Source organism: Athene cunicularia, assembly GCF_003259725.1.
Source record: "Athene cunicularia isolate RWA chromosome 1 unlocalized genomic scaffold, athCun1 chr1_part2, whole genome shotgun sequence".
Classification (NCBI taxonomy): Eukaryota; Metazoa; Chordata; class Aves; order Strigiformes; family Strigidae; genus Athene; species Athene cunicularia.
In genome coordinates this window covers 76149894-76162545 of record NW_020799092.1, presented here as the reverse complement: position 1 = coordinate 76162545, position 12652 = coordinate 76149894, and the positions used below count along the sequence as shown (strand labels likewise).

Sequence of the window (12652 nt, the reverse complement as noted above, 5' to 3'; positions counted from 1 at the left end):
AATAGACATCAGCCTTAGAGCAATAATGTGTAAGTGGATATTTAAATCTCTCCCAAGGCCATGGGACAGTCCCAGTAAAAACCAGAATGCCTGGCACTCAGCCAGCCTGAGGTGGTTTTTTTGATGCAGGAGCAAATAGCTACCTTTAAAAATAACAGATACATAAAATCTTCTTTCTTTTGTTGGACTCCTCATTATTAGCATGAACATGTGTCTGTTTTCATCTGTATGATTAGATTCTTGGAAGTTGTCTCCATGATGAATTGATGATTTCCATTAGAAACTTCTCAATGGCCTGGACTAAATCAGCCACCAGTAAGGCAATAATTGAAGAATTATTAAAATAAGCCCCAGGGCATGTTTGTTTTATGTAGGACATTCTGGAAACTTTCTCTTCTGTGTACTATGATTCTAATATATCTTTTAACAAATACTTTCCCTCCAGGAAAGGTGTTTTGTTTTTTTTTTTTCTTTCAAAAGGCAGTAAATTCAGCTACTGCATAAAATAAAACCAGTAACTCTGTGGCTGTGGTACCTGGTGTTAGTGTCAGGCAGCCAACATGGACTGAGTGAGCACTGGGTGTTGGCAGGATTGTCTTTTCTGTCCTCTCCATGCCCAGCTAGTTTCACTCGTGGTTTCCCAGCATTTTCAGAGGCTGTCCTTTCTGCTGGCCTGCTTGCTTCTTTGGCTGCTGGTGGCATCTCATTCCTCCCATCTCTTGTGGGGATGCAGCGGACAACATCTCCTTGAGGAGCTCATCCCATGGTCTCTGAAGAGCAGAAATCATATGAGCCTTGGTGCTTCACATGCCTGACTCCTGGGTTTTTTGGAGAATATCAGGAATTAGGACCAGATGCTTTTTTTTTTTTTTTTTTTTTTTTTTTTTTTTTTTTTTTTTTTTTTTTTTTTTTTTTTTAAGAAACTGCCTCTTTTGTACATCATAAATCTTCCCTCAAGGCCGTGAGAGAATATCTGTGCTGCCCACCCTCCAGCCAAACCACAATAAATCAGCAGGTCTTCCTGGTCCCTGCTGTGCCTTATCTGTGCAAAGGGCACAGCTTGGAAATTAGCTGTTGCTAATGGGAGAAGGCAGCTGGCGATCTGCAAATAAACATGAAGCTTTAATCATGAGTGCTGTTTCTGGCTTGTCAGCAATACATAAGCAGCATCATGAATCACGTCCACTCACAGGCTTCATGCACGGAGCTGGAAAAAAATTAGTAATGTGAAAAACAGTGATTAATAAGGTAGGTGAGAGGAAAGTCTCAGGTGATACATAGCAAGGTGTGCTCAGCCTCATGGATTGCAGTGGGGTTGGAGCAGGGGGATTTAGACTGGGGTGTTTGCCATGAACTGCTTTTAACAGTTTTGATCTGGTTGTGTATGCCACTCATCCTCACTCACCGTGGCCTCTGTCCGCTGTCCCTCTTTAGAGGTGACTGGGCAGAAGATTAATCAACTTGTGTTCAATCCTGAGGTTTCCAAATTCAATACCTCTTCCTCCTGGTTCTTCCAATGATGTTACAAGTGTCCTTGCAGCTCCAGTGGAAACTGAATTTACCGGCTAAGGATATAATATTGCTCTAAACAGTCACATAAGTTTTATTTAGCTGAGACTGCATCTGAGCGGTAAGAATTCCATTTGGTATCTCTATACCGCTCAAAATTGGGGAAATTCACTCTTTGCTATGGAAAACAGGGATATCTTGGTTGAACAGTGGTAAGATAAACATCACAAGATGTAGTAGACTGAACAAATTATGTTCAGAAGAGAGTAGTAACTGGAAACTCTATATTCTATTTAGATTATACTCGATTCAGTATTGAAATACAGATACTTAGTGCTGGTCCTTATCCTGTCCAGGAATGGCCAGATCGTTACTGATGCAGATATAAGCGAAGATACTTAACATGGTAATTTAAGTTTCAAAATGGAGAACTGGAAATGAGCATCGCTGTGTCTGCACTCAGCTTCTAGTTAGCTTTTCACAGAGGCTGTGAAATTAGCTGTTGAATTTATCAGAAAGAAACATCAGATAGAAGCAGAAAAAAAAGTTACCAAAACCTAAAAGGAGTAAGATTGCTTTAATATAGCTAAAGAGTCTGCAGTCAGTGTTGAAAAGGATCCAATGACAGGATATCAGAAGTTATCACTGGAAAAAAACTCAATGTAATTAGTCAGTGTGTGTAATTAACCACTGGACAAAGCAGACAAGGGATTAGTGGTATCTCCTAAGTCAAGCCTGGCTACACTGCTAAATGATAGTCTTTTGTCCAGCCAGGAGCTATGGATCTGAGGCATAAATTGTACAATCTTTGTTTTGTCTGGAGTCAGATTAGATTATCGTAATGGCTTTACAATCTATGAATCTGTCATATTTGATTTTAAGTGAATGAATCAAAAGACTCCCTTAAAGTAGGTATGCACATTCAGACAAGAGATGAGTGAATTATTAAATAATTAATTTGATGAGCACAAACATAAGAATATGAGCACCATTTTATTGGGTCATACCAAGGATTCATCTATTCCAGGATTGCTCTTTAAATGACAAAGGGCTTTTGCCTTAAACCCACCACCTGCTAATTCATTAGGTCCCCCATTTCTCATCTGTGGTGTGAAATAATTCCTTATGCTTCTCTTTTCCATGCTCCATCCTTTTCATGATTTTGTAGAGCGCTATTGTATCTCCTCTGTCATCTCTTTTCTTTGTAACGTTGATCTCTCTTTTCATGGAGAAGCTCTCTGGTCCTGCTTGCTTTTCTTGCCTGCACTTTCCAAAGTTTGATTATATTTTTGGCAAAAGCATCTTTTCCATAAAGCTCATGAAGGTGGGATTTGTCTGAATGAACACAGAAATGGACATTTCTGTTGCTCACACCCTGAAGTGTGCTCTTAGCAACATCACACCCTAGAAATGCCTCCTTCCTTGTCTTGGCTGAAGGAGATGAGGGTGGTAGCTCTCATAAGGGTACTTATTCTGTAGACTTGCAAGACTGGGTGAGATGAATTTTGTCAAAAATGTTGAAGGTGTGAGTGCACCATGGGTATTTAGGGGGACAAATGTTTTTCTCCTTTACACTCAGTTTTCTCCCAAACCTTCTGCTTGTTTTTTCATGGCCACAGAGCATTTTGGAGAACTGTCCTTAATCACTCCAACATTTATTTCCTGATTTTTACTTTAGTTACTTGCAGATTTCTTAAGAAATACTTCATTAGAAGCAATTACAATTTTGTGGTTTTCTCCATCAGTTGTCTGCAAGTTTCTTCATACTTCTCAAAAGTTAAAGATCACATTAATGACTTTTTAAATATGTATAGTTGTTGTAACAGTTTGATAAAACAAGATACCTGTATAATTTAGAGTTAAGTTGGTCTATTTGGTTTTAATTTTTAATTTTAATATTTAATATTTAGCTCCCTATATATTGTTTCTACCAACTGCTTGGCAAGTTGATTTTTGCAACAGCATGTCTTGACCAGTTGACTGCATTTCTTTTTTTTTTTGGTTTGAAATAAATTTTCCTTGGTTGTGTTTGTCTAGGACAGAGGGACAACTCAAAGTTGTATATCCTACAGAAAAGCCTAAAAAAAAAAAAAAAAAGGCAAGATACAGGTGATACAAGAGCTTCAGAGCTCTTTCTGCAGTGATGCAAGTATTACTCAATATTATCTTAACCTTGGTTATTTCCATGATAACATCTGCCTGCAAGCTTGTGAGAAAGCATGTGAAAATCAGACTCAGAAAGAGGAATATACGCACAAAACCAAGTTTCTATAAAGTGTTATTCACAGAAAAGCCAGGCTGTTTAAACTCCAGCTGGGAGTGACTTTACTGTACTTTTCTGTGGTCCTTTTTGATATTTAGGATAATTCTTAGTGTTGCATTCATCTTATATTTCATAATTGTTTACTACACACTGCATAATTTACAGTATCCATTTTCAGAGACATCGCTTCTCATTATTTTTAGGTCTGTTCTTCCTAGTTAATGCTGGCAGGACATCGAGGTTGGTTTCCATTGGAAAACAAGTCAAAAGGAAAACAAACTCAACCTATTAGTGCTGAAACTTGACCTACTTTTAAATTGCTGTCAGGTGAGGAATCTCCTCCAGATTTTAACTATCTGCTTATTTTATGGAGAGCTGGAGGAATATGACAGCAGTTAGGAAACCGTTGTTCCAGCCCTCAGATACTGGAAAACATATTTTTTGTTGTGGTTTGTCTACAGAGCTCTACTTTCCGTTTTCAAGAAGCAAAGTGAGGAAGGTTGAGGCAATAAAATCGCATGTGGATAAATATATATATATGTTACGATGAGCAAGAGTGATTGGGCTGATTTACTGACATCTCACATAAGGAAACGGATAAATCAGGGAGTAATTGCTTCTTTAAAATTAAGCTTTTGAGTTATTTAATGCATACTGTGCATATTTTAGTGACTTTTTCAAAATGGTGGGTTTTTTCCCAATGAAATCAGTGGTGAGACCATTGTATGTATGGATTCCCATGTGATGACATCAAACAATTGACTGACATGGTGAAAGGGTTGGAAGGGACCTTTAGAGGTCATCTAGTCCAACCACCCTGCAATGATCAGGGATGTCTTCAATTCAGTTAGGTTGCTCAGAGCCCTGTCCAACCTGACCTTGAATGTTTCCAGTGATGGGGCATTTACCACCTCTCTGGGCAACCTGTTCCAGTGTTTCACCACCCTCCATAGGTCTTTTTTAAAATGGCAAGGGCACACTGGGGTGTGATCCAGTTGCTAATACTAGATGATTCCTTGGCTCCTGTCGAGGTGCCAGTCAAACTGTAAGAGCTCGGAAGATTAGAAAAAAGATGTGCTCGTCTTCTGCTCATTATGGTGTTTGCAGACCTCAGCAGAGCACTAGAGATATGAAAGTTTGCTACAACATTCCTTAGGATTTGATTGCGTGGTGGGGTTATCAGTGCAGGTTGCTTTACTACAGATATGTGCCTCATAAATTGTGATGGCAGCACTGGGGGAGCATTGCTGTAGCTGGCAGGTCCAAGGTCTCCTCCACACACCACTGCCTGATGGGACAAGTGTAGATGGAGGCAACTGGGCTGCTGGCATTTGAAGGGCTGTCATAAGCTGTCAGTCAGTAAGGTTTAGTTACAAGAGACTTAAAACATAAGGTCCTTTGTCATTTTGTTGCTATTAGTGCTGTCACACTTTTTACAGCTGATGGAACCAGGGGAAAATTTGAATATAATATTGAATATTTGAATACAGAATAAAATTTTTAATAAAACAAGACAGCATCGACCTCAAAAAATCAAATCGACCTCAAAAGAGCTCCACAGTAGGGATTCTATGAAGGAAAATGTCTCCAAAAATTTTAACTGCCAAACTACACTACATTCCTGAGTTGAGATTTCCAGAGACTTTATGCTCTCATCCCAGTGAAAACCGAAGTCTGTTCTACAAAGCACAACCTTACTACAACTGCTCAGCAAGTGTCATATGAACCTTTTAATGAAAGGAAGAAGCTGGTTTGCTCAGTTTGATTCAGAGAGATGACCACACCGTTTTTGCCCAGACTTTTCCAAAACAACCCCTCAGGTTGTGGGGCAGCCCCCTGTGCAGCCACCACCACGGTGGTGATGAAGGGCTGAGGACCCATCAGCCCCCCAGGATAAATCCTGCAGCAACATTGCATTGAACAGCACTGTCAAAGGAGAGGGTGCTAACACTCATCCATCATTCTCTACCACACGCACACAACTTTATTCTAAAAAAATAAGCCAAAATTAATCTCACATCCTTTTTTTTTTTTTTTTTTTTTTTTTTTTTGTGGCCTTGGAGCATATATTTATGTTACCATCGGATTTTAAGGGGAGTGTTTTAAAGCTACAATAACAAGGAAAGTCCTTGCCTTGTTCAAGCTATATATTTTATGATGTGCTGCAAATGACAAAGCCAGTGCAGTTGTATACTGACTAAGGCAAGTTTCTGTAGGACATACAGTATTTCTGTAGCAATTTCTGTCCCTGCCTCATTAACACCTTAGATTATGGGCATAAGGAGAATTTTAATCACTTATATTTGCAAGAGTTCAGACTGAATAATCATAACGTTCCTTTCTGGGTCTAAAAGCTATTAATCTGTTTGCTCATTTTCCGGTTCTTGTGCATTTCCACAATGCAAAGGAAGTTTAAAGCCAAACAGAAAAGCCCTGCATTAAAAACAAAGTAAATTTTTTAAATGGAAATATTTTCATTAATAAGAATTCCTTCATTAGAGAAGAGTAATACTCAAAGCCAGAACTCCCCAGGAATGGTCCCTTCAGTCTTTCTTATCTCACCTCACATTTCCAGCTTTATGCCCCAAAGACTGAGTTATGTGATTTTTCTGATTCATATTGTAGGAAACCGTGAACATGTAACTTCTAATCAGTAAGCTATTCACAATTTTAGGGTAATGCTCGTATTTAACTTATTTTTTGTATTGGCCTGGGATGCCTCCTGATCCAAATTTCTGAAATAGGCCCTCTTCATCAGGCATCCTAATCTACAGGTTTAAAAAGTATTAACGAGTCCCTAGGCACGCCTCTACCTTTCCACATTGCTTCTTCTAACCCATCATGGTGGTGCTTTGATGACTTGTCCAATGGTGAACTTCACATTTCTTCTTGAGAGAAAAGCCTACAAGCTCTGAATAACTTTGATGGGATTCTTTGCATAAATCTACCACTGATAAGTTCATCAGTAAGTCTTTTTATAAAAAGCAATTAAACAGTCAAGCAGTAAACAATCCAGAACAATTTCATCCTGTACTCCGAAAGAGACAGAAAAGAAAACCATCAATGTTTTGCCAAATGGCCAAGCAGTTAAAGTGATATTTCAAAGGGTGTTATTTTTCAAGTTCCTAAAACAAGCTGAAAGGTTCCTACACTTGATAACAGTGCGGGATGCTGGGGTGAATAAATGAGAAGATATATCTGTGCACGCAGATGGTACCAGCAAGAGAAAGAAAGGGTAACGTGAATACATTAATATGGCTAAATTCTTTTTCATTCCAGCATATATTTGTTCTTTTATTCATGGCTTTATTTACCTGAAGACTAACATACATAGGGATGTCCCCCGCCAGGCAGCCCCGCTGTGGTGGTGGTCTGGCAGGTACGTGGTGGACTGACCTGCAGCTGGCAAAAACATCAGAAATTTAGAGAGAATGGCTATTGGTTTGTGTTTATGAGTTTAGGAGCCTTCAGTTATGAGGGAGTTTTTTGTCTGGTGATCATCTTTAATCAAAAGGTTTCGCTGAAACTTTGCACATTCTGCTTTCCTGATGGTACTGCAACGGAATTTGGTTGCTTCAGGGAAAGGATGATCACATCCTTCCTCCTTACCTGCAGCAGGGGCTGTTTTCTTTTTGTTTGCAGGTTTAGCTCTTTCCTGATGAACTTTATGGTAAAATGGGTTACTGTAAAGTAAGGGTGTAATAGTAACGATGAAATGTTTCCTCATCTTGCCCAAGAAACTGTGCAGTGACAAGGACTGACACCAACCCTTGAACAGAGCCTTAATCATTATTAGGACACTGCTAGAGTGACCTCTTCTTTGTCTCTAATGAGGATTGTGAGGTCTTTCAGGGTCCCTTTTTACTCTGTGCAGGGTGTTCAGCCAACACTGGACACACACAGAGCCTAAATAATGAGGTAGCTCATCCATGTACACAAAACCACTGGCATTTACAAAGTTTTTTGAAACCTGTCTTAAAGTGAGACACTCAGTGTGGCAGCCTGTGCTGGAGGTTTGGGTCTACAGTTAAACACCAAACTGGGAATAAAGAAGAGGCAAAATCTACAAATCCAGCCAGGAAAAGAAAAGATTAAAAATATAACAATAGATACCAATTCTCTTTTTAACATCTGTCTCTGTTCCCTTGTTCATATTCATTAGAGCCGGGCAAATTTTCTATAGCTGACCCCAGACCAGAGGACTGTGAGAGTTTATTGCAAACTCCAGCACCAGGCTAGATCCTCTGACAGATTTTACATCATCTGCGTGACTGATACGTGAAGTCTCCTTAATGAAATGCTAGATCTGGAAGCTTTTATCTCGGGAAACTCTGGAACCAGATTGCAAACGTGTGTCTCCCCATCAGAATCACAGATTCCGTCTTATTTTTCATATGGTCAAGTTGCATCCTACTGCCCCTCTTCAATCTGGGTTTTGATGGCAATGCAACTTTCTTGTATCAGAAATAGTGTGACCAGCAGGACTAAGGGAGTAATTGTCCCCCTGTACTCAGCACTAGTAAGGCCACACCTCAAATACTGCGCTGAGTTTTCTACAAGAAAGACATTGAGATGCTGTAGAGTGTCCGAAGAAGAGCAGCGAAGCTGGTAAAGGGTCCAGAGCGCAAGTCCTGTGAGGAGCAGCTGAGGGAACGGGGGTTGTTTTGCCTGGAGACAAGGAGGCTCAGGAGAGTTGCTTTCTACAACTGCCTGAAAGGAGGCTGTAGCGAGGTGGGTGTTGGTCTCTTCTCCCAAGTAACAAGTGATAGGATGAGAGGAAACAGCCTTAAGTTGTTCCATGTGAGGTTTATATTGGATATTAGGAAAATTTTTTTCCCAAAAAAGGTTGTCAAGTACTGGAACAGGCTGCCCAGGGAAGGGGTTGAGTCACCACCCCTGGAGGTATTTAAAAGACGTGAAGATGTGCCACTTAGGGACATGGTTTAGTGGTGGACTTGGCAGTTTTAAATTAATGGTTGGACTCGATGTGCTTAAAGGTCTTTTCCAACCTAAACGATGATATGATTCTATGATTCTTAGTGGTGTAGAGCTTGTGGAAGAGGACATTATTGTGTGTCCTGGCTGTTTCATTGGGTCAGGACTGAGAGTTTTTGTCTTTCTCTATTTCCTGCAAAGAGAAAATGAAAATAATGTTTATTCTGGCCTTCCTCATGTTGCTAGTCAATGACACCTACTAAAGGCACATAGCCTCAGGTAAAAGATATAGTAGAAGTGAAAAGTATTCATATTTATGGATGGATTTGGGTTTTTTTCATTCTAAACTAAATGAATCTTCTCGGCATTGTTTTTAATTTTTTTCCTATGTTCCTGGAGCCAGGCAAGGCATATGCTGGGGTGTCCATGTGCGATGTGGACACCCAGCTCAACTCCTTCTCCAAGTGCTGGTCTTTCCCTTTGTTGTTTGGTGAACCAGGGGAAAGTCACTGTTTGGTGGCCGAGCAAGGACCAAGGGATGGAGCCGCACACACCTTGCAGGCAGTCCCAGCACACATCCATACAGAAGATGAAGCTGCAGCCACTTTGCTGATTTTTGCCCAGCTCTGAGTCCCTGGACAGGGGTAATGCTACTCTGGATCGCAGCATGACTCTTGAGCTGTTCCCAGGGTTAAATGCTTTTCAAGTCACTGCACTTGGCTACTCCTCCTTTGACTTTTTCTTTGCTGAGAATCAAGATCTAAATCAGCAGGGGAAAAGGTTCCTTGTGCTGTTGTTTGGGACAGTGTGTCCAACTCCGTGAGCCAGTGCCAACCACAAGACGGGAGCAGTCCTCTTCCACTAATAAGAAACCCCTTCTACCCTCTCTTTCTGGTCAGATAATTTTGTCTTAAATTTCTTGAAGACAAAGACCTAATCCTGCTCTTGCTGCCTGCAGTTTCAACTCTGCCTCCTGTGCACTGCTCAAAATTGCCATAGAAAGCGCAAACCTGATGCTGGTGTTAAAAAATAAATAATTAAATAAATAAATTATCCCAAGACTCGAACAAAGAAATTGCAGCTGCACTTTGTGAGTGCCCAGGTCTGTTCAGAACATGATGCCAAGTCCTGTCTCAACAGGGTAGGGAGAGTAGGGATCAAGACCAGCTTTAGACAAAGAGTCCACATCTCCACCATGAGTTTAAAGCATTTGAGCTCTCCCACAGCTGCCCTAGCAGGTTTGCTCCTGGAAGAGCATTGACTTATGTCAGTCCTTGGGCACCATACAGGGAGCAGCATTCCTAATGACATTACAGTTGAGTTAACCCTATTTTGGAGGATAAAAGCCATATGGACGTAAGCTCCATATGGAAAGTAGCCACAGCTTTGGGTGCTAATTTACAGAGTATCCTTGGGAGGTGAACCCCAGCCATATCTCTTTCCCACACCAGGGAGACTCTATAGGTGACAGCAAACGTAATACAAATCCCATGTACCATTACACAAAGTTAAGATACGAATAAATAGGAGCACGGATCCCTCAACTCTCTGCATGTACCTGGGATGCTGTTGACACTCTGAATAAGCAAGTGGCTGCAAACTTACCAGCTGTTCCTCCTGAGTCCTTGGATTAAGCTCTGGTTTGCAATACATCATTTAAGAGGTTGCAAATATTTTCCATGTGTTGAAATAAAATTATAAACAGATTGAGCCTGGGTACAGTAGATCCACTGGACTAAATTTGACTAAGAAAAGCTTATGATTAAGGAATGAGGCTTAAGGGGGATAGGGATTGAGCTGGCATGGAGGGAAAGTTTGTCATTTTAATGAAAAAATTTTTGTGGAAGTGTACTCTCTGCAAACATTGAAGGAGATAATCGTTGTGCAGGAAAGCACGTGATGTAAATCAGTATCTCCTAAAGCAGTCCATCTCTTGAATATAACAAAAGTAACTGTATGAAATTGCAAAACAGCACGCACTGCATTTTCATGGGGAAATGTGCTGTATTTAGTCATACTAATTACTGCGTGGGCTCAATTTTCAGTGCAATCAATCCACGGGAAACAAAAGGGCTGCAGGGGAAATATAAAAAGACAGTCAGCTAATAAGAGCCAGATTCAATAAAACTGTGTCTGCATTCAGTGAACGGCGAGGCAGCGGTGTGTCCATTCTCCCTCGGCAAGTCACGCAATGGGCTGGGCAAAGGCTGTAGGGCTGAGAGGAGCTTGAAGCAACACCCTGTGTATATATACATATGTATATATACATTTATGTAGATGAGAAATGCAACTCCTGTTGTGAGAAACTAGGAAAGAAGGGGGTTTAATTCAAGTTTTTCTGTGCAGCGATCAGGGTGTCGTCTCAGCACAGGTTGTTGTGTGATGCAAGTTCTGGCGGCGCAGGCTCAGCCTGCCATGCCTCTATCCCCGCTGTGCCAGGAGTCACAGGCTCTCCAATTCAGTCCAGTACCAGCGACTTACCCCTGCCCCACCGTCAGCCCAGCACTGCTGCTCCAGCCTCTCTCTGCCAGCAGCAAGCCCCAGGGCTGCTGGTACAGCCAGGGGGTCTCTTGGGTGGACTTCAGACCCTGGGTGAACTTCACCTTTAGTGCAGAGTTTCAGTTTAATGCCAATATTTTAGCAAGCTATTTGGTTTGTTTGCCTAGCACTTAATAGGAGGATTATCTGTTGTGGTTTTTTTTGTTGGTTTTTTATTTTTCTTCCAAGGTTGTGTTTAATTTTCGAAGTTGAATGTGTTCAACTTTAGCAGTAGCCTTCTCTCCCATTCTGGCTCCAAACTTCCCTAGAAAGTGGCTTCATGGCATTATTCAAGCAGATTATGGCTTGGAGTGTCTGAATTACCTAGTGTTCGTATAATGGCAAGCTCCCAGACGATATGTATTTAATGACTGTAATAATTTATTATTTTCCCTTTATTAGGTTTGTTTTTAAAGAAAGTTTTACTGTGCTATTTACGATATGATAAGTGGTGCAACTTGCTGAAAAAACATATCGCATACATTTTATTTTTTAATAGGTTTTGCTTGTTAAAATTGAAATCTTTTATTTACCCTAGTAGGGCAGTTTTTTGCTGACAGTTTTATTATTTCAATTACTCAGATATTTCTTTCCTTTTTTGTTTCCCCAGATACTCCTCCAGGGAGTTTTAATGTGTCCATTCTTTATTTAAGATTGGGTTTAGAACATGTTATTTCTAGCAGGGCAGAGGAAAAGTGTACTATAGCAGGCATTAAATAGTGGGATGTCAAGGTTTTACTTTTTTTCCTCTTTGAGTTGTGGAATCCTTTCCCCATCTGTGTCATCTGGTGATTAATTACGCTGATAATCTGCTCTCCCTCATCAATAACTGTCTGCTACTAGTGCTGGGCAGAGGCCGTGCTCTGCCTGAGGAGTTTGTGGCTGCTGATAAATGAATGTAGATGTATGAGTAAAGGGGGGGACCTCTGAGAGCATTTAAAATTGCCAGAGACACTGAGTCATTTAATAAACTAGCGCTCTATAGGTACTGGCAGCAACTGCTGTATGCATTTCACTCACTGGTGGGAAAAGGAGAATGGCACCATTCCTCCAGGGAAAAACCTCCGCCTTGCTTGGGGGAGTGAAAAGGGAATCCCAAGGGATCCTACTAGTAGGGAGCCTTACAATCTCAGTGGGCTAGCACAGCAGGGAGAGCAGACTGAATTTGCCTATGCAAAGTTCCCTAGGGTGGGACAGTGTGGAAACCTATGTCTGCTCCCCTGGCCCCTGCTAGGGCATCGTTGTGATTTCCCTTTGCAAGTTTTAGTGAGTCTTTGACCACTCTCTGATGTGTGATGGATTTTATTTTTCATTAAAGCATGACCAGTCGTTGGAGTATGAGAAAACCAAACCAAATGCTTGTTGGGACAGTGGGAGAGCCCCCGGAGCTCCAGATGGATGTGTGTT

At 41.0% G+C, this 12652-nt stretch overlaps 1 protein-coding gene across 2 annotated transcripts in view; it reads left to right on the top strand.

Annotated features, from left to right (window-relative positions):
• The window catches only part of CAMK1D (calcium/calmodulin dependent protein kinase ID), a 128967-nt gene that overhangs the window by 68947 nt on the left and 47368 nt on the right, over positions 1–12652 (top strand). The window lies entirely within an intron of this gene.